Below are 23159 nucleotides of genomic sequence, written 5' to 3'. Positions count from 1 at the left end.
GTGCCGGGCACTGTCACCGGCCAGGCAGCCGGAGGGGCAGCAGCGTTGATGCTTCCTTTCCAAGAGGGCAGGGGCGAAGAAAGAAAGCAGGCTCCCCCGGTTATCTGGTAGAAGCAATAAAGTGCTTTCTACAGCTGTCAGGATGACCCAGGGAGATCTACCAGACAGCATCAGCTCGACCCTGTTTTCTGTCCCAAAGCCAAACAGTTGACACGTCAAAACCTTGCTGCCAATGCCTGCACCGGCCCAGGTCTCCCTAGGGGCCGATCCTGCAAGGTGCTAAGCAAACGCCTAGAAACCTTTTTGTCCTGACAGCAAAACGCATTAGAAAGTATTATTTGCAGTCAACAGGGCACAAAATGAACTGTTATTTCCATTGCCACTGTTTTCACTGTCACTCTGTGGTGTCTGCATTTCATGTACGTGCATTTTCTATGGGGGGGGTACTTATCTGAGGTGCCCTGTCACCCACTCAAGGCAAAGCATTAACCTGGAACTAGGTAACCAGACATTTGCTGAGCGAGGAGCAGCTCCAGCATCTATTCCTCACATAGCGCCGAAAAGCTATTGCAAATAAGAGGAATATTTGTTTGTGTGTGTTGTTTTCAGCTGGCCTGGCTCTAAGATATTATCAGTACACGTGTGTGGAGGAAGTTTGTTAGGACTGAGCTTGTGCTGTTCGGGAACCTGAGAAACGTGAGGGGAAATCAAGGAAAATTCTTAACAGATGCAGCCTGAAAACAAAGAGCATTTTTTTAAAAGAATGCAAAGAAAAAAATCAATTCTTTTCTGAGATCTGTTGTGCCATGTCTGGAGACGTCAAAGTGCAAACCAAAGAGTTTTAATTCAGGTTCAAATGAAAAATCTTGACTCAAACTTTAATACAGAGCTGCTACCAACATCTTCATTTTATAACATGTAAAGCACACATGCAACCACAGAGCTATTAATTTCCATGCACAGAAACTTTTGAAGGAACAACACCAGCTGCTTAAATATGTCTATAATTATTCACGCATTAACACCTACTGAATTAGCAGCATTGGCACCTACTGAATCATCTTGTACGCGTTTAAATAAATTAAGGCTGGGATTTGGTCGCGCTGGCGCAGGAGGCTGTTGTTGCTGGGGTTATGGATGCAGTGCTGCTTGACCTGCCAGGCCTGCAAAGCGGGTGAAAGATGTTACAAATGCCTTTTTAAAAAAGCCTGCCCTCAGATGATGGCGGTTGGCACTGGAATTTATTCCCTCTGATTCCTTGTTTTTGTTTCAATTGAGGAAGATTCTTGTTGCCTTTTTCTTTTCCTTCTGCGCTTTTTTTACTAGGCCCCATTAGGAAACTCTCATTTCTCCATCTGTCTCAGAGCTTATTTTATGTGGAAATATTTCAAAACTCACGCAGCTCTTGTTCAGCCTCATGCAACTGAAAGAAGTTCAAAGTTGGGCAGGGCACCAAGTCAGCAGACATTAATAACATTACCTTGCAACCATTCAAAACCTGTCATTTGTTAAGTCTGTCCCTCTCTCATTCCAGCAGGCATAAATCATGTGTATAAATGAGCTCCTACCCACAAAGGAGAGCTGATTTTAACATCTAAGGCTGCGCTGTCACCATGAGGAATTCTCTTTTTTTTTTTCACTGTTTTTATTTTTGAGTCCAAAACCAGAAGGGAGGCGACTCAATGCAAATACACCCCGGGAACCTTTTGGGAAAAGGAGATAAGCAACTTCTGCATGAGCCCTTCCCACTCAGATCCCACATACACATTCAGCACGGCAGAAGTATCCTCCACATCCCACCATCAGCACCTGCATCAGCCAGATGGGAAGAAGGACTGCCCAAGGGAGGGCAGTGGGTGTCCGCGCTGCCCAAGCAATGACGGGGCTATGGAGGAACCGTCCTCCCCCACAACCTCTCCTGCTCTTGGCAACTGCTCTTCTAGCCCTGAAACATCTGTGTCTGGTGGTGTCCTTCTGCAAAAGTCTTGCCAAATCTGAAAAGAAAGCAAATCTTCACATCACCACACGAAATTGTCATGGGGCTGAGGGTTGCAGGTTGCAGCAGAGGTTCCCACCCATCAGGCAGCCCCTCGTCCCTTCCCTTGCCCCTCTCCTGCAGGTGCCAACCTGCTGCTTCCTATGAGATGGCCTCTCAGGCACTGCGGGATGATCTCACAAATTGAAACACAAGAAATTGCACTTAAAACATAAGAGAAAAACTTTTTTACAGTGAGGATGGTCAAGCACTGGCACAGGCTGACCGGAGAGGTTGTGGAGTCTCCATCCCGGAGATACTCAAAGCCTGACTGGGCATGGGCCTGGGTAACCTGCTGCAGCCGACCCTACTTGAGCAGGGGTTGGACCAGACGATCTCCAAAGGAGCCTGCCAGCCTCAGTTGTTTTGTCATACTGTGACTCTGTGACTGTGCCTCCCAGCTACCCTCAGACACCACATTCCTGCTGTGTGCCTCTCACCTCTAATGCAACATTTCATCTCTAGTCCAAACCATCCTGCTGTGGCCAGAAAATGTCCTCTACTGTACTGTGAGGCAACAGCCCTGAGAGTGCATTCCCCCAGGCAGGAGTGCCTGCTGTCCTGCAGGTCATGGGAAGAGAGGAGGCATCCTTCCCTTTTTATGCATTTGTGTATACACCAACTCCTTGCTCACCTCTGGTGCCCACAACTAATGCCTGGAGACCAGGCACCAGAATGACCTGGTGCCCAGGGCTGTGCACACCTACAACCCTGCAGCACCACTGTTTTCCCTCACAGCCTCCAAACAGCACGTATGGTTGCAGACGATCATGGCAAGTGCTGTCCTAACCACAGGCTTCCCGCCATGAGAAATCGTAGTGACTGGGAAATAATAGCTTTCTGGGACAAACCATTGCAAAGCAGCTCTTTAGAGCCTACTCGAGTCTTTTATCCACCAGTAGGTCTGAATCACTCTGGCTGGCCACTTGAAAGCCACTTCAAACTTCCCTTTTTGTTCATACTCTCAGCCATGAATTTGGGGGTTTGAATTCGATTTAATCTACAAAAACACCTAAGGATGATTTTTGCTTCAGCAAGTGTTGTGGAGTCTCCCTCCCTAGACATATTTTTTTTTTTTTATATCACTGCAGCTAGGCAAGTTGACTCCTCAGGGCTCTAGATTATGAGTAAGTTAAGAAAGTGCTAAAAACCATCTTATTTATCACAGTAAAATCCAGGTGCTATATGACCACTGTGACTTCCAGTGTCCTTCTCAGAGCTATAATGCACCCTCTGGAGTCCTCACTTCAGTCTGTTTCTGCTGACAAGGTTCAAACCAGTTAAAATTTAATTCAGTTACAAGTTTCTTGGGCTCCTTCCTCTTAGTGGAAAATCTCCTGTGGAGTATAACAATCAGGTTAACAAGAACCTCAGCAAAATCTTTGCAGACTAAAAATGATGCAACTGGGCGGCTTCCCAAAGGGGGGTAATGCTTTGTACATGCTGCCTTCGACAATTTCCTATCTAAGGCTTGTCTCTTTGCCTTTTTGGGAAACTTCCAGACACTGCTCTCATTTTTTTGCAAAGCCTCCAGCTCATATTTTATGTCCTTTTTTAATTCCTTCTCTGAAGTCTCCAGCTGCTTCAAGTCTTAATTCCTACTGCAAAATCCACGGGTCTTGTTTTACATCTTGTTTGTGATTTCTTCAGGTCTTTTCCTAACTCCAGTCAGGCCATTTTGATATCTCCATCATTTGGTTCTTCTTGGTTCAACGAGACCATCAACTCACAAGCCCTTTGCCAGGACTGCTTTTCTGCCTGATTCTGGGGTTATGCTTCCCGACCCAGGCAGCACTGGGAGTTCTCCTGCTTGCTTCTGTTAAGAAAAGTAGATGGCAGAATCAGGGATTTCACTGATGTGATCCCATTCAGCTACAAAAATAAAAAGAGAAAACATGTTCTACAAACACGTTTGGACTCAAAGTAGCAAGATACGATTTCTTAGCTGCTTCTATCCCCCACTCCCAGGCAGTACTCTACTCCAATCTCTCTCAGGATCACATTACAAACGCTTCCCTCTGGCTGTCTTTAGCTGAACACTGCCCTTTTTGCCTACTTTTCTGGTGATTTGCCTTCATTTTTCATGTCATGGTTCTACCACAGGTAACACCCGGTTGCTGATTACCTGCCCCCAGTGAAACCTCTCTGCTCGCACAGCTTCCCTCCCACCAGCCCTGCCTGCTGTCCACCGTTTGATCAATGGATTTTCTTGTTTGGCTTGTCACATACCTACACCAAGCTTCACCATTTCTTAGAAGTAATCTATAGGGCTTATTTATAATTCATGTCGTTTTGTGTTACAAGTAAGCCTGGAGTTTTCCAGCCCTAGGAAATGTCCCTGGGTGAGCAGCACCTTTGCCATCAAACAGCTGTACTCAACATGCCCTCTTTCCTACCACATCAAAAAGGAAGAACTGGACGGTACTCTTTCTTACTCAAAGGTAGCAGTTGTCTCACCGCCTTTCTCAGCTATCCTGGCAGAGTTTCTACCCCCACTTCCTTTTCTGAAGGAAAGGAAGTGCGGGTAGAAATGGAAATAATCCATGGCCAGAAGTAACTGAGAAGAGGGATGGAGATACAGAGGAGAGGAAGGGTGAGGACAAATTCACCATTTGTTTGTGGTGTCCATGCCAGCTTTCAGGGAAATCTTGCATCATGGCCTTTGCAGTCACAGGCTGTGTTTGGACAGTCTGGGTCCAGCCAGTCCTGGGGCATGGTCAGGCAGGAGTGCAATGGGGACAACGCTCGCTTCTCAGGGGCAGACTGTCAGGCGATGGGATAATGTGGGCACCTTCCATGACAAGCCACTTCTGCTGGGCCATCCTGTGCCCACCACCCTCAAGGGTCACCTAATGCTGCTCCTTCTCATGATCTACAGCAGAGTTTGGGCTTGCTTGGGTCTACCTTGGGCAGCAGCACCAGCTCCCAGCTCTTCATGCAGGCCATGTGCGTGCAATTCTGAAGTCTCAAATCAGGCACTGTCCTCCCCATCCTCCTACTGCCTCCCACCAAAGTGGGACCCCCAATCCATATCCTACACTTGTCCCCCTCACCACCCCTAGAAGGCAGAAGCACATCTTCTCACATCATCCTCACCCCTCATCTCCTGACTACTACACTTCTTGCTTTAGCTTCTGAACTCAACCCGTCCTTCTCCTCAGCCTGATATATAAATACCTGCAAAGGTCCAGGCAGCAGCACCAGCTCTGGACTCTGTCAAGGCACCAACTTTCACTGGAGATAAAAGACACCTTCCCCGCAGCATCTGTAAGAGCCCATATCAGAGCTAACAGCATCCATTGCTCCTGGGTTTAGATATGCTACTTTGAAGTGCTTTGGGGTCAGTTAGGGACCAGTTTGGGAGCCCCTGCTCCTCAGCAACCTATTTGCAAGTCTTTCAAAGATAAATATATTCCCATAGATGGATGTACATAGTTTTTACAATAATATCTGCATTTTTCCTTTACCCTATACTCTCAAAAGATTAAAAGCTGACTGCTACTGTCCTGGGAAAGCAGAAGCTGACTGCAGACCAGTTAGAACACAGTTTTTTCTTTTCTTCTAAGCCATCAGTAACAAAACATTGAGCTTTGCATGGCTACAAGAATACCAGAAAAACAGTATCGGATGCATCCACATCTTAAACACCCCACTTCCACCCATGCAGGCACACACACACACAGAGCAGAGACCAGGAGGAACAATAAAAGCTCTGTAGAAATATTTATTTTAAAATAGAAGCTACAGCTAAGCTCCTCACTGACTTACAGGACAGTCGCCTATGTTGCTTCTCTGCAAGGGCCTGTGAAACGTTGCTTGCAACGGCCAAGCAGGCTGATAAAACCCTGGCAGTTCCTGCAGGGTTGGAAGGACTCAGCACAGAGCTTCTCACAGCCAGCCAGCACCACCGCTCCGTATTGACATTGGCAGCGCTGCACAGGTCCGTCAGAGGGATGGAGGGAAACTGGTGACATCATGCAGCCTTCATCCTTCCACGGTGACCCACATCAAAGGCAATTTAATCACTGCCCAAAGGAATGGACATTCTGTAACACACAATGAATCACGTTTTGAAGTCCTTGGAGGTCAGACACAGCTCCTGGCAAACCAGAGGAGGAAGATGATGTGGATGACAACCCTCTACAGCAGAGCCCAGAGAGACTTTAACTCTGATGATGAACTAGCCCCCTCAAAAGGTTAGCCCTCGCATACTGTGATGATTGGCTAACGTGGGGTTATCAGTAGCTCTTCAAGGACACTGACAAACACAGCATGGTTGTCCCAAGTGTTAACACAGTTCAGGAAAGAAAATTCTATTGTAAATATTTTTGGCCAGAAATTATTAGGACAGTTAAATCACTTGAAGATCCAAGTTGTCTGATTTATCTGCGCACAGCTTGATATCACAACAGTGCTCTAGGCTGCCTTTCCAGTCCTATGAATCCAGGTGGTGGGTAAAAGCATGGTCCTTTAGCCATGCTTTCCACCAACAGCCAGCTTCCCTTGCTCTCCTTGCTTCAGCAGTACTTCTGCATCAGCAAGGGCATGATCATAAAATCATAGAATCATTTAGGTTGGAAAAGACCTTTAAGATCATCGAGTCCAACCGTGATGGAGGACCATTACTGCCCCAGCCCCATTACATTGCACAGATGACACCTTGGAAGTTGTACGCTGCAATCACTGCATATCTACACTCTTATCAGCACCTTGTGGCAAGCCCACTTGGCAAAGTCGGAAGATGTGGCCCAGTAGCTTTAGAAGAGGTAAGGAAACCAAAGACTATGGCCAGATACAGTCACAAAAGCTCGTCACTTTTTTATGGTTTTGTTAATAAAGAATGTGTGTCTGAAAGGTTATCTAGCACAGATCAAGTTAAAGATTGCCCTACCCCTGCTCTAGAAGAACTGCATAAAGTCTAATTGTATCTCAAGGTTAACCTGAAGTTGTACACAGCCATTTAAATATTATTTGTTGTTGACCACTTTTGTGTATATCAATTTTTACTTAAATGCTTACACACCCACACACATACATACTCATATATATACCCACACAAATAATGTATTATTTGTGGCTGGATACCAAAAACCCATAAATTAAAATGTCATGAGACTCCCTTGTATTTCTAGATCTGTAAAATATTAAATAAAAAATTGCAAAATGTCCAAAATATGCAGGGGAATACAGTATCCCTAAAGTTCAGTCTTATTACTCACTGCTAGCTAGGCCTGTTCAGAAAACCAGGACTCTATCTTGTGCAAAACATGAAGGTTATCATATTTCATTTCTCTGTAGAATGAAACCAAAATACAACCTTCTCCATGAAAGTTTTCATGAAAAAACAGACTCACAAAACATCTGATGGCCCCGTAGGGTGACCTGGACTCTCTAGTTTGGCTGAGGGACTTGAATCTCAGTCTCTGATATCCCAGGCTCTCTCCAAGGAAAGGTAAAATTCCTTCTGGATGTGAGAAACTTACTCAGCAGCTTCAGCTAGGTACTGCTGTGATTTAGCAAAATGTTCCACAATTATTTTTTTTGATGAATCTGTGACTTTGTGAAGCATTTCACATTAAAAGCCTTGTTCAGCTGGACAGCAAATGCTTTCTTCTGGTTAGTTCTTTAGATTAACTCATTGGAGACAAGCCTTGTCTGTCCATGGGTACCACCTCCACTTTACATCTCTGGGAGGAAAGGTCATAAACACAGGAGAGACGCACCAGGAATTTCTGGATGTCTGAAATCAGCTGAACGTGTGTGTGAACTTCTTGGGATCCAAGTGGATCTGCCTGCTGGTGCAGCTTCCCCTCTCAAGTCCAAGCTCTGCAAGGCCAGGGAGATGGTTCATTGGCCACGTACCGCCACCATGGGCCTCCGAGCCCCACCAGCTGAAGCCACTCTGGATTCTCAGCAGCTGACAAAACATTACTTCCAGGTACTTCAATATATTGAACATAGTAAAGAGCAGGACATTTGTGAACAGCTGCTTGGGGGACGGAGGTGAGCGGAGACCTTTGCTTTTTTTTATGAGTATATTGCAGCTGCTGGCAGGCCTCTGTTCACAGTTGACAAAGGAGCAGAGGAAAACAGAGGTTGTTGCTTACAGAGGGGAGGAGGCCTGTGTCTGCATCTGCAAGGGATTGGGAATCCAGAGATTATTCACCGCAGCTGCAAGCATCATCATGGGCAACTTCAGCAGAAAGAGTTTTCCTACTTGCCAAAAAGATCATCTCGGAGTGTTTAGTTGTCCCTAGCTGTACTGAGCGAAGCAGAAACGTCATGCTTGCTTTGATCAACAGTTCAAAGGAGTACTCGAAATGCTGAGGTTGTCTGCACTCATTTTCAGCTGAACCTAAAGAAGGTAAGGGCAGAGCTTGTTCAGAACTGATAGCTACCATGTGGTGATCCGCTCTCCTAACAAGCTTCCAGACAAAAAAGTGAGGATTTTCTCTATAAACCTGCCAAGTCACAGCTCCCCTAAGTCAAGTGAGAGAGCTGCCATTTGCATAAACCTCTTTGGAAGACCTTCTGTGTGTGAAGAGGGTTTTTTTTCTGGTCTGAATCTGACCAAATCAGAACATTGCAACTGCTCAACAGACTCACTCAAATTCCTCTGGCCATCTCAAAGGCAAAGCTCTTGGTTTGACAGGAGCTAGGGACAGATTTCCCATTGACATGACTTTCCCGGCTGTGACAGGAAACCATGATGGCTTTATTGTTCAGGTGTTTAATGCAGTCAGAGCAGTCAGTAATAAAAAATAACGATTCTCTGTATGTATCACGGACCAAAACCCAGTGATACGCAATTCTGTGCAGTCCTCAGGCTCCCTCCGTGTGCTGCTGTCAAAGTCGTGCACCTCTGCTGTGCAATTCTAAAATATGTCTTTTTTTCTATGAAATATAATTGCCTGCAGCTTTTCCTGAAGATGGTGAGAAGACTTCTCCTCTCTAAGGACCTCCACAGAAAGTGAACATTGTGAAACAAGAATCCAGGATTATGCCATCTCCAGGGACTCCAAATCACACCTACCTGTGGTGCACTGCTGCCATCACTGAAATACCTTCTCAGAGCTCATGTCTTTTACTGCCACTGCTAGTGGGAATCCTCCCAACCTCTCTCCTTTGCTGCGTGATTTAGCCAGCTTTTTTAGAAAGGCAGGTTTGCAAAAAATTGCACTTTTGAGGGCATGTCTGCACTCCTGGTTAGACCTAGACCCAGTCCTAAGGCCTGCAGACAGTACTGTCCGTATTACAAGACTGGGTCTGCTATGGGACTGGCCCCACAGTACATCTAGCACTAACCCCCTTGGCTGTGCCCTAGGCAATGATCAGCACTGTCCCAGGAAGCCCTCTGCAGTCCTGGAAAACAACCTCAGCTCCCTTTTGGAGAAATACTAAATAGGATGTATGTTCACTTCTTGACACAGTAAGTAGGATTTAATTGCCTCAGCACTGGTGTTAAGGGCTATTAGATATGCCCCAGCCAGCCTCACCTGGTCCCCAGCAGTTGGAGAGCACAGCCTTCCATAAACCCTCTCCCCATCAACCACCAGCTGATGTCCTGGTGTCTCAGGACCTCTCAAATGGCACTAGATACCTATGGTTGGGAAACTGCACTGAGCTGGTTGGTGCCTTCCCTAGGAAACTCCCAAGGTGGGTAGATCACACATCTAAATGATTAAATAGATACTCGTAGTTTAAGGCTGGGCTACCCATTTTCTAAAATCATTTGGAAGTGATTTTGTTGTCTGACTCAATTTGTAAATACAGACAGTAGTGAGTGCATCTGCTTACATATAGAATCATAGAATCATAGAATCATTGAGGTTGGAAAGGACCTTTAAGATCAAGTCCAACCATTAACCTAGCACTGCCAAGTCCACCACTAAACCATGTCCCTAAGCACCACACCTACATATCTTTTAAATACCTCCAGGGATGGGGACTCAACCACTTCCCTGGGCAGCCTGTTCCTCTTGGTGAAGAAATTTTTCCTAATATCCAATCTAAACCTTCCCTGGTGCAACTTGAGGCTGTTTCCTCTAGTCCTATCATTTGTTACCTGGGAAAAGAGACCGACCCCCACCTCTCTACAACCTCCTTTCAGGTAGCTGTAGAGAGCAATCAGGTCTCCCCTCAGCCTCCTCTTCTCCAGACTAAACAACCCCAGCTCCCTCAGCCGCTCCTCATAAGACTTGTGCTCCAGACCCTTCACCAACTTCATTGCCCTCCTCTGGACACGCTCCAGCACCTCGATGTCCTTCTTGTAGTGAGGGGCCCAAAACTGAACACAGTACTCGAGGTGCGGCCTCACCAGTGCCAAGTACAGGGAGGCGATCACCTCCGTGGTCCTGCTGGCCACACTATTTCTGATACAAGCCAGGATGCTATTGGCCTTCTTGGCCACCTGAGCACACTGCCGGCTCATATTCAGCAGGCTGTCGGCCAACATGCCCAGGTCCTCTTCTGCTGGGCAGCTCTCCAGCCACTCTTCCCCAAGCCTGTAGCGTTGCATGAGGTTGTTGTGACCCAAGTGCAGGACCCGGCACTGAGCCTTGTTGAATCTCATACAGTTGGCCTCAGCCCATCAAGCCAGCCTGTCCAGATCCCTCTGTAGGACCTTCCTACCCTCCAGCAGATCAACACTGCCACCCAGCTTGGTGTTGTCTGCAAATATATATATGTGAATGTTTATCTTGTTCTCTGTATGTGTGCCTGTCAGTCAGCGTGTGCATACCGGTCCCAGCACACAGATGACACTCAACAAGCACCAAAAGCAGGTGGAGATAGTGCATGTCTTTGCTTGGCTCTAGATCTAGATCTTAACTTCTTCAAAGACAGGAGGTGTTGGGATCTGAGGTTTTGCAGCAGACAGAGCCCTGCAAACCTCACCTTCACCTGCTCCTCCCACCATGGGGCGGCACAGGAAAGCAGGGAAAGCTGACTTTGCCACTTGGGCACAACCATGCCTGGGGGGAAAATTCCTCCCTGGTCCCTGCAGAGGAGTTCATGTGTACACTGGTGCAAGAGGTATACTTACCTCAATCTTTGCTTGCCCAGCTCCAAGTGTAATTAATTGACATAAAATTATCCAGCCATTTTTCAAATCCTGACCCATTGTTTGAATCGGTGACCTCCTGTAGTACCAAATTCCACAGGTTGACTACATACTGTGTGAAGTAATATTTCTATCCATTTACTAGCCATTAATTTCTGACCTTTGGGAAATCTGAAATATGTATGATCATGTGAAGGATCTTGAGGCATTCATAGTTGTGTGTTATGCGAAATACATTTGCTCGTTTAACTAACTCCCAAGCTCATTTGGCCCTGACTTGAGCACCAGGCAAGACAAATCAGCCCAGAAAGCAAGAGAAATAGCAAGAAGCAAACTGCCAGCTGTTAGATGAGCAAATGGGGAGCTACAGAGATTCCCAGAGCCAAATTCTTATCTTATTTATGCTAGCATAAATCTAAAGTAACTGCACTGAATTATTCTGGATTTACCCTTCTGTAAAAGAGATCAGAATCTGACACTGGCTTTGGAAACTTCCTTCCTCCAATTTCCATTCTTGCTAGAAACAGAATGAGACACTGATGTGCCACAGCTTTTTCAAATTTTTCTTCACAGAAAAGGATCAAATAACCAACAGTTCTGGGGGAAAAAAAATCCTCTGCAAAACTTTCAATAATGAAAAGAAATCTTACAATTTTACAAATCCAGAGGTTGCAATGCCAAGTGAACTAGCCAGAATTAAAGTTTTAAGTGTCCTTTGTCTCTTTGTTTGGCCCATACAAGTATCTGCTGTAAAGTCCAGTTGTGGGTCTTGCCCAGTCCTGTGGAGCTGAATTTGATGAGCGGGAAATGCAGAAGGCAGGAACAGAGATGTTGCAGATGAAAGGGAAAGAGTTGCAGGCAGGTTTGAGTGTGCACTAGAAATGCAAATGCTCACTCGTTCTTTGCCTTTTCCCGTTTTCTCATTGTCCCTTACAATCGTATCATAAGGCTGCTGCAAGAGAGAAGCAAACCACAAAAGTTGCAAAAGAAATATGGGGCAGGCTGTAATGCTGGCTTATGTAATAACATGTTGCTACAAACCAGACTGTCCTGAAAAGAATATTACTGCTTCCCTCATTTCTAGTAAAGCCCCCAGCTTCATTTTTCTAACACATACTATTTTATTGCCAGGGCGTTTTATGCAAGACATGCCTGATTTGCAAAAGCAGCTCTCAAAAGTTTCTTAAACGATTACCTTGCAAAACATTCTGGGACATTTAATTGAAATGGCATCACCCTGTTTTAAAACATTGTAGTGTTAAATAAACTTGACCTGTAGCACCAAAGCACTCATTTTTCTCCAGCTACGTCATACCCTTGAAACACATATGTACGTATATAACACCCCGACTTCTCCAGCTGAAAGACTAATGCAATCCCCCATTTAAAAATAATGACGCTCCCACCTTTCCTCCTGTCACGGAGACTAATGGAGGAAGAGGCGCTAAGAAAGAAGTGGCTTGATCTTAATTACCGATGGAAAATGAGATTGAACGAGACAGGTATTTTAAGCATACTCTCGTGCTGTGAGCCCAGCTCCCACTTCTGCAGTTACAGAGCTCTGCCTGCAGCCCCCCGGCTGGCAGTCAGCCCTGCCTGTGCGTGGGCCCTGGGGAGAGGGGGGGCAGGAGCGGGGCAGGGGCGTCACGACAGGGACGTGGGGGGTCAGAGCATCCCTGTGCAACAGGGCCGGGGGCAGCGAGGGGAGAAAGATCCTGCTGGCTGTCCCTCCTTCAGTGCACATTTTTGGGGTCGGAATTGAAGAGGAAGGTGCAGCTCAGTGCAGTTACCCAAATGGCAGAGCTGTGCTGTGAGGACCAATAAAACTATTAGCTGCTGGCATCGTGCCAAGAATCCATTAATGACAGACTGGTATCTCTCCAGGAATGTAAAATGTTTTACTAAATAAACATTAAAAGCAGGAAGCATTCAACTTCTGTCACTAGGTAAAACTCCAGTGTGATTCTATCCCAAGGAGGGATAGCCAGGAGGTGAGCAAGAAAACTTTGTTTCACTGATAAAAAAACTATTTAGTACCAGGAGGAGCCGGTGAGATGTGATTTATAGTGCCTTACACCGCGTGATGAATGAGGCTTGACGCTTTCATGGGATCAAGTCGCTGACTATACGGAAGGGAAAGGAAGGCAGCTGTCTGTGCGGGCAGAAGGCTCCACCATGCAGGATGATACTCAGAAATCAGCTCACCAAATTTTCTACCTTTTTCTGGCTATACAAGTGAAACTGAGAAGGAATGAAAGGAGAAAGTTTGTTAAAAGCCTGCTAGGTTTTTTGTTTGGTTGGTTGGTTTTTTTCATCTGGGGATCACTGCAGTGTGCTTGCACCTTTACACAGGGGAAACATGATGGAAAAATACACAAGTTAACATTCCCTTCCCCCAGCACATGAAACTTCCAATACCGGATGGCCCATATCAAGGTCCTCCCAGTGCTAATGTGTGAGATCTCCATTCAGGGACAGAAATTACTGTTCTTTAAGCTAGCTGTCCACTCCAGACTCCAAAAAAAGTCCATGCCAAAGGCAGAGCACTGTGGCATCACTGTGCTCTTATTTTAGGTTTTCCAGTGAAAGAGACCTGAAAGATGGAAATAAGGATATTTAAGTTCCCACAATCCACAAAGGGGCAACTAACCCTCATGTAGCTGAGACACAGAAGGAATCCATCTCTCAGGATTCAGGAGGAAAAGAGAAAGCATGGTTAGATGGCTACAGGTTATGCCATTGGAATGATTATGATATACAGCAGGTAGAAGGCACAATTAATAAGGCTAAGGGAAGACTTAGATGGTGGGTAGCCAAAGAAAAAAACATACAGCAAGACATTTTGAAGACTACCAGAGGTAAGACACTTGTAAGAAAACCTGTTGCTCCTCTAAACTCATGCAGAACCAAAGTCATTGCAGGAAATTAAAAAATATGTATATGCTGCCAGCTACAGCATCGCATAGAGGTAAGAGGACCCAAAGTATACTGTGGCACCCGGTATAAGGTAATATCATCCTTCTCGGAGAAAGGATGGGATTTCCCACAGAAACTGAAGTCTGCAGTGGCAATATCGGGTGCAGTCTCAGTGCTGGCCAGGGGAGACCCAGCCGCAGGAGTCCCACTGGGTGCTGTGTACTCTGTGCAGCTCTGTCTCCAGAGAGCCCACGAAGCAGAGTTTCTCTTGCCCAGCAGCCTGGAAGACAAGCTGGCTGTTTGACAACTGGTACTCCAAATGCACACAGCTTCTTCCATCCAGGTCTGCCCCACAGAGGGGACCTTTTTTGTGAGTTCAGAGCTCCAAACTCTTAGATTCTCAGCCCAGATCTGAAACTACCCCTGCAGCCTTGACAAATCTTCTCATGTCTCTGATTCCTATCCTCTGTAGAAGAAAAGTCTTCTAAATAACCTTTTTACACCAGATGGGGTCTTGGCCTTCCCATCCAAGCCTGAAATTAGAGACTGCACAGAAACTGGTCTGAGATTGAGGCAGGTGGATGTGGTCTCACCAGCAGACTGTGTGCAAAAGCCACCTGCAGGACACTTCCATCCAGGTTCCAAGCCAGTACAAGAGTCTGAGGAGCATACTTAAGACATGAGAAGGCAGAAGGATATGCTCTGCTAAGGGGGAATGCAGCCTGCCATCCCCAAAGGCAACTCGCTTCTGCCAGGGGTCAGGGGAGGAGCTGCTGCTTGAGCAGAGGTTGAAAAGCAGTGGCTTGGGGGGCTATTTGCAAGGGGACAAGAGGAAAAAAACTCAGAGGGGGAGCAATGCAGAGTCTAGACCAAGTCCTGTGGCTACTGAGATGGGACCATTCAGATCTACAAGGTGCAGATCACTTTTTAGTGCACTTTGGGCTAGAGGCAGGGGTTAGCTGAATGCTGACATTCATCGCTTGAAATGTTATTCCCATATTTGCTCTCTGTTGGCTTTTACGCAGGATGATCATCTGCAGAGATATGTACCAATGGGCTTGACTACGGCTACATCTATGTGGGAAGAAAACAGTTGAGAGCCAGATCCTCAGCTGCAGTAAATCAAGCAGCTGTGGACTCAGGCCAACAGACACCATACATGAGATCTCCCAGTTTCTCCTCTCAAACTGTTATATTAAACTAAACATAAGATTCAGTAGCTCCCTATCTTTGCCTTGGTTTTGCACTCTGACATTTTGTCCGACTTCACGTGCCAGGGTAAATACAAGAAAGATGATCACACCAGAATTGCATCCAAATTGTCAGTGACTCACCCGCTCAGACAACTACCTCTGTAAGGAAATATGGGGATAGTTTTCACCTCTCACTGTTTTAGGAAAGCAGAGGCATAATCCATGTGGTCTTGCAGAGGTATCATCCCTGGAAGAAGTTATTTATATTTCTAGAGATCAAAAGAAAGCGAGCTCTGGTTACGGAGGTAAGAATCCTTTGTCCGTGGTGTGGTGTGCTGTTTTTCTGTCACACACACAAGGTAAAACAGAACACAAACCCCCAACCTGTATCATGTTATGTCCCAGTGCATGGGATCTCAGAGCCAGCCCTGCAGGTACGAGGGGGTCTGCACAGTCCTGCCCAGGGGCCATCTCTTTTGAAGCCCAGTGGTGAAGGGATGGTGCCACCCCATAGCACGCTGCCTGCCTGGGACCACCTAATGTCACACTGGGAAAGCCAAGACCCAGCATCCCCCCACTTTCTGGCACTTCTGCAGGACACTACTGCTCTCTGTGTCACCTCAAGCCACTTGAAGGCTGCTGTCACTTGTTTGGTAATTTTTGCAGAGCTCGGTGGACTCTGCAAAGTGTTGGTAGGAGATGCGTTGCTGCTGCCCTTTCCACAAGCCCATTGGAGTGGAAGTGGCTGTGATACAGCTTGTTCCAGCAACACAAAAGGATCCCCTGGCACCATGGACACCTTCCACTGGTCATGCAAGCCAAATAGCAAGGTGCTTAGCATTAGTAGACACAAACGTAGAGCAGCCTTTGCAGCATTGGAGGTCTCATGCCTGGGAATCAGAGAGGAGCTGTGAGTGCTCTGGCATCCCACACGCCAGCCCATTTCACTGGGACTGGTTAAACTGCCTCTTACACCCTTTTGAGAACTTATCAGGTGCATTGCATGAAAAACACCACCTCTATATAAGGCTTAGAGCCAGCATCAGGCCCCTTGGCTCAGATTCCTTCTGGACCCCTCCTTCAGTGAGACAGGGATTGGAGACGAAAAAGAAAAAGATCCTGTTTTTTTTCCCCTGACAGCTTACAAATGGTACGGAAGCATGTATTGGCCTGGGCTTCCTAACTCCATAGAGATAATTCCTGCATACAGCCCATCTAACAAACAGATGAGCAATGGCTGTGGCATCCGAAGGTGACCGGTGGCTTGCTGCTCTGCAGCACTCAGGGGAGGCTCTTTACTTTTCACATCTGGGCCAAGCTGTTACATTTCTGTGACCTTTCAAAATCAGGGGAACTTTCTGTGAAATACACAGGCAGCCAAATATTTAGGTCTGCAGAGTTACTGTGGGCCATTATTTACTTATCACAAACACATGGCTCAGGAGAGACAGAGCTGTCCAAAGTTTGGCTTGCATGTCAACTCTTCACATTAATGTACTTTGTCTATCATTAAAGAGTAATACTATTTTTCTCCAAGAGCTTAGTCAGAGCCTATTTTTGGTGGGAATAGATATCCAGCTCCCTTATCCTGAGGTATTGACCAGGGCTTTTCTACAGTCCCGAGGACTGTAGCATCTATGTGCCCTAATTCCAGATAATCCTCCCCCTATAAAAGCTGTCCCTGTCACAACACCACCATAAGGGTTAGGGAAATCGAAGCTTGCATCCCCTCACAGCATCCATAACAGTACACTTCCTCCATGTACCACACTTATTTCCCTGCCCGGCGCAGGTGATTGATATGACCTCCCCACAGTGGGCCACAGAAGACTTGCCACCAATTGAGCCTCACACAGACCTTCACACAAGACTTGTCTGCTGGCTCTCACCACAACAGTGTGTTTCACCTCCCAGGAACCCCCCTCCAGGTGAAAGGTTTCATGTTTGGTGCTAAAAGGTTAAAATCGTTTAAGATCTCTTAACTTCCTTAACCCCGAGGAACAAATCCAATGCCAGTTGTTGCTGGTTGATTTTTGGGTGGCCTGATCTGAGAGGCTTTAAGGGAGTGTGACATACAAAATGTTCTGAGCATCAGAGCTGCTAAAAATCAAGTATTTTTTAAAGTGTATTTCAGGCTGAGGACACAGAAGCAGGAGACCCTAATATCACTTCTGTGCATGGCATCAGTTGCTCAGAGTCGTATCTGCAAGCACTCAGAGTTAACCCTTTGCTGTGTAGTAGCCTTTGGACAGCTTCTAGTAGCCATTTTATTCCCAGGGTCACTTCAATGCATACACCGTCTTTCCAACAGGCATCGCTCTTCCTCGTTGATTGCATTCCTCACTTTCAAGCAGATGCTGTTTGCAGAGCTTGGACCTGCTTTGTTGCTCCAGCACACGAGCCATTATCTTCACACAGAGAATTTGCCATCTCAGGGAAGTGACACGCTCACCTCCTTCCAGCCTCTCCCCACCCCGAATGGGCAGCAGAGCTTTCCTCTGCAGGGTCAGGGGACTGGGGAAGGCCAGGAAAGGGACATACCAATGAGCTCTTTGAACTCCCTCCGCTGGAGCAAGTCTCTCACAGTGATTAAACACACTGGAGAGCCACGATCATCTCCACCAGCTACCCCAGGGACCCCGCGGAGACCCCACGGACATTGCCTGGGGGCACGCCTGAGCCAAAGCTTGAAGCAGAGTGTTCCTTACACTTATCTGACAAATGCGTGCCTTTTCTGCTCACTTTCCATTTCTCAGCAGCTGAGTCCCTCACAGACCTCTGAGCACCACCATTGCTTTTGCGTTTTGATTTGATCACAGATATTCAGAACCGGGGCTGTGCTGCTGAGCCACTGATGGTCACGTAAGTGACATGATATCTTCTCTCCTCCCACCACAAAAATGCAAATCCAAAGCGTGAGAGCTCTGCAATTTGCTTTCTACCTGCTCTTTTTCATATTTTTTTTTCATTTTACATTTAATATTGTTAATAAAATTAACGTTTTAAAATCTAAGGCTTTTATTGCCTGTGGAACCCAAACTTTGCAATAATTGTGCACGAAGGGGACAGGAATGTAACTACATTCAGTGTGCTCAGGTGGCCAAGAGGGCCAATGGCATCCTGGCTTGTATCAGAAATAGTGGGGCCAGCAGGACCACGGAGGTGATCGTGCCCCTGTACTCAGCACTGGTGAGGCCGCACCTCGAGTACTGTGTTCAGTTTTGGGCCCCTCACTACAAGAAGGACATCGAGGTGCTGGAGCGTGTCCAAAGAAGGGCAATGAAGTTGGTGAAGGGTCTGGAGCACAAGTCTTATGAGGAGCGGCTGAGGGAGCTGGGGTTGTTTAGCCTGGAGAAGAGGAGGCTGAGGGGAGACCTGATTGCTCTCTACAACTACCTGAAAGGAGGCTGTAGTGAGGTGGGGGTCGGTCTCTTCTCCCTAGTAACAAGTGATAGGATGAGAGGGAACGGCCTCAAGCTGCGACAGGGGAAGTTTAGGTTGGATATTAGAAAAAACTTCTTCACTGAAAGGGCAGTCAGGCACTGGAACAGGCTGCCCAGGTTTAGTCTCCATCCCTGGAGGTATTTAAAAGGTGGGTAGACGTGGTGCTTGAGGACATGGTTTAGTGGTGGACTTGGCAGTGATAGGTTAACAGTTGGACTCGATGATCTTAAGGGTCTTTTCCAACCTTAACGATTCTATGATTCTATGATTCTATACATTGGATCTGTTGCAAATTGCAACATGTAATGACAGAAAACATGCCACAATTTCCACACTCTCCGTGCTGGACAATGTTTGCCTTTGTATTACTGTTTTCCATCCTCATTGCAGCATGAAAAACCTTTTAGAAATATTCAACGTAATTATAGTATTTACTGCGTCGAGACACATCGTAGGCTATCTGCAAGAGGGAAATACTGAGCTGCTCCAGAGGTCTCCGGCACGGGAGCCACCTATGCCTGCCCTCAGGTCACGTACATATTTCTTCGCTTCCCACAGCCTTCTAGGAGGAATCTCTTTGAATTTCTGAACACAGGGGATGGGTTGCACAGTGCAAGTTGTGTCAGGTTAGGTCAAGCAGGAGCCATCAGCACGCTCGGGAAAAGCCAGCATGGCTGAGCGTGGAGCCTGGGTTTACCGCTCAGCCGTACCAGGAAGGTGTGCTCAGCGCAGGAAGGTGCACTCTCTGCTCCCAGGGCCACCGTTGCTTCCCGGGGAGCCCCACGGTGCACCAGGGACCAGCACATTCGCCTGCACCTTGTACCCGCAGCCCTGAGACCACCGGGTCGCCAAACATCCCGGCTGCCTCAGCAGCTCCTGCTGCGGAGGGGAACAGCTGCCGATTTTGCAAAAAAAATAAAATAAAACCACGCTGGGGTGAGGAGGGTTGCTAAGTGGCTGAGTTTTTAATGTAATGAAAATGCTCACTTTGTTTATAAAAAATAACTACAAGTCTTTAGGGCTTTGTCTTTTCTTATTTTGCTTGGCACTTGGTATTGAAAAAATGGAGAAAGCAGAGATGAAAATTCACAGAAAGTAGTATTTCACCTCCATCCTTGCAAAAGCTTCTTTAATACCAACAGTGAAAATTTTTCAGTGATATCTTTCCCACATAAAAATCCTTTTTATTCTTCTTAGAAATCTGTCTTTTCCAGTGGAAGGAAGAGCTTTGCATCATAAAAATTGTAGCCATTTTTATGTAAAAATGAGAAAGCACAAAAAGGCACTGGGGAAACAGGGGTTTTGCACACCAGAGACAGCCTCCACCTTCGCTATCAGCTTTTTGCCAGGTAAGTTTGGGGGGCGAGGGGTGTGAATTGAACGAGCAAGATTTCATGGGTACAGTGCTCCTGAAGAAAATGCAGTTTTTGTAGCTATATCAGAGTGACAAGAGATTTGGGATCTGGGAGTAGGATGGGGTGACTAACGTGGAAAAAGCCACAACTGGGAGAGGGAGAGGCAGGAGAATGCCATCATCTCCGAGGGGGCTGGGGGACTGTGCCCTGAGAAACCACAACATCCAGACTGGTAAGTGGCTGCACAAGGCCTTGAAAGTAAAACTAAGCGCAAAAGGAACAGAGTCTGCAAAAGAAAAAGCAGAGGGAAGGGTGTGAGAGGAGGGCATTGGTAGCCTGAGCAAAGGAGAGGGATGGTTATTTACTAGCTGTGCTTGGCTGGGACAGAGCAGAGCGATGTCAGAGCCTGGATGGGTGCAAGGGAGCAGAGCGGGTGATCAGCAGGCGGGGAACGGCAGCACTGAAAAGGATGGATCACTCCAGGGCAATGGTTTATACTAGCTTCATTATTTAAAAGTAGGCTGAGGCAGGTAATTACTCATGAGTCTGACCACGAGGTATTTAGCAGTTGAACCACAAAAGAAACTGCACGCACAGCCTACCTCTGCCTGGCAGGAGGCATAAGTTGATGATTAATACAGCTTAAGTCACTTACAGCTCACCTCTCCATGGGCCTGTTTTCCTTGAGGAATAGGTTTGCCGTGTACAGCTCAGTTCCTGACAACTTACGGATGCTGCGAAATGATGCCTGCACCCTGCGAGGACATAGGGGAGCCAGGCTGAACTGCAGTCCCTCTGCCCAAAGTGAGCTGGCGCTCCTGGCCAGCCGCTCACCACAGTGTCCCAGTGAGGCTGAGCTGCACCCTAGGAATCGCTGGAGCCCGTAAGTCAGGGGCTGATGCCTGGAAGAAGTGCTGTGCCCTCAGGCAGCGTGGGCTTCGTTTCCCCCAGGGAAAGGAAAGGAGAAGGCATGGGCATGCCAGCCCAAAGTCACAGCCGTGCAAAGCAGTCCAGCCTGTTTGCATGCATTGGCTTCTCAAAATGCACTTCGGGGTGCAGAACTCAGCAATAGGTTTTTTTTTGGTTGTACTTTGCCTGTTGTGACAACAGGAGACTTAAGTTTGAACAGCACTATGAAACCAGTGAGATAGATGTAAGTATTAGCTGATACTCAGTACCAGGAATGACCTGTCTTTTATGTCCTCTCACTGTTCTGGTAGAAGCCTACCAGAATGCAGGACACATGTTTTCCAACTCAATAGCAGGTATCCAGCTGGAGAAATGTGTTTCCCTGAATTATGGCCATATGCTATATATCCCACTTCAACATATCATATCATGTTCCATCTGCACAGAATTTGACATTGCATAAAACAATCTGCTTTGAATTTGAATGCATATACTTCCTCGCACAAAACAAAACCCTCTTGCTAGGCTATGAGGCTATGAGTCTAAATGCCCTGGAGTTTCTGGTGAAGCTTGTGTCACAAGCAGAAATGACCAGAACCAAAGCTGTAGGGAGAAGGCATTACCACTGGGCTGTGCCACCTGAAACAAACTCCACCTTCACACCGAGGAGCTTGTCCTGGTGGTTGCTGAGAGCGGACAGAGCAGAACCCGGAGCAAGAAATATTAGCAGGCACACTAGGACTACGAAGCTATACAAAGCATGATGTAGGAGTACATCGTTCAGGCTTTCTCTAAGCTGTTCTAGCCCTTTCACATCTGTAACAGCGCAATACTTAAAAGGCAGCTAGAGAGTAGATGTCTCAGCAGTTTCTAATACTATAGCACTCTGAAGTATAGAAAAATTCAGAACATTTTCATGCACGTTGAAGACAGCTTCTCCTCTCACAGACTAACTGCTATGACAAGTCCATAGGGCAACGCAGAGTGTTTTTTGTTGTTTTTCAAGAAAATGTGAATGCTTTCAAATTGTTTGCCACACTTCTAATGTCCCCAGGGTGATCCCATCTGCCTCACTCCCTCAGGCATTCATCCTCCCCTAAGGAGGCCCATTCCTTCTTAGGAAGAAATGTGAAGTCAGAAATACTTGAGAAGTCCTTAAATGATGAATACTTCTTCTTTATTTCCTCTTTCTCTCTCAAAATCTTTCAGCCAGACTTGCTGTAGCTGCTTTACGTTTGATGGCTCTGCTGGCTGTTTCGTCAGTGATGAATTTGTTTGCATTGCCTCCCAGCAGACCAGCCTTTGGCAGAGGTACATCCCAGGCTAAATAGGTTTTTAGACTCTAGTCTAAAAGAACAAAAAGAAACAGCAACTGAATGATAGAGAAGGGTCAGCACAACTTCAGCACTGTTAATGAAAAAGAGTCTGCTCACAGGGCTTGGTGTTAGGTATCGACAAAAAGGGACAGGAGTATGTTTTACAGAATTCCAGTTCTGGATGACGGTAGTCATTTATTTTGCTCTAAAATAACAGAACAAAGCAACTAACGTTTGGGAGCCTGTGGCATACTGGATGCTGATCTTCTTCGCTAGTGAAATACAGACGTGAAGGGACTGATGAGCAGGTACACTGTATTCAGTTCACGGCTGTGCCAAGGGCCTGCAGACACATCCAAGGACCGCTTCCTCTCAGGTCTGAAGGATTTCTGGTTCAAGAGGGACCAGAGCTTTCTGTTGCTTTTATCTGGCTGATCACAATAAGATCCAAAACTCCTCTCCAGAGATGTTCATCTGAACCAATATGAATAGTAAATGACAAACAGAACAGCAATGCCAAATTAAAACTCTTGAAGACATAAAACCCAGTCTCTGAAAAGTATTTGGGAGTCAGCTGCAGGACACAACAGTGCTGGGGGCAGAATATCTACTGGGAAGTGGAGATAACTGGGTTTAGGCAGATTGAGGTTTGGGATGTTTTTGAACAGCATAAGCATCACCAGCAGATCATGCCTGGTGAATTCACAGAAGCCCATCGAAACAGCACATTTTTGTCATACCATGAGCCATTGTCTGGTTTATGATGGCAACAACAGACTCCTGCCCAGTGCAGGACTCCACTGGAGTGGGAGCGAACAAAGTCTCTCTCTCATTCCGAACCATTCAGCTGGCTGCATTAAACACAATGCCTTACATAAAGTTATGGGAGACAGTTATTCCACTTTGCTCTGTACTAATGACATCCCAGCA

This window comes from Nipponia nippon, unplaced genomic scaffold, assembly GCF_047370975.1.
Source record: "Nipponia nippon isolate SJK-2023a ecotype South Korea unplaced genomic scaffold, ASM4737097v1 scaffold_1, whole genome shotgun sequence".
Lineage (NCBI taxonomy): Eukaryota > Metazoa > Chordata > Aves > Pelecaniformes > Threskiornithidae > Nipponia > Nipponia nippon.
The sequence above is the reverse complement of the archived record's forward strand: the minus strand, read 5'-3'. Positions refer to the sequence as shown.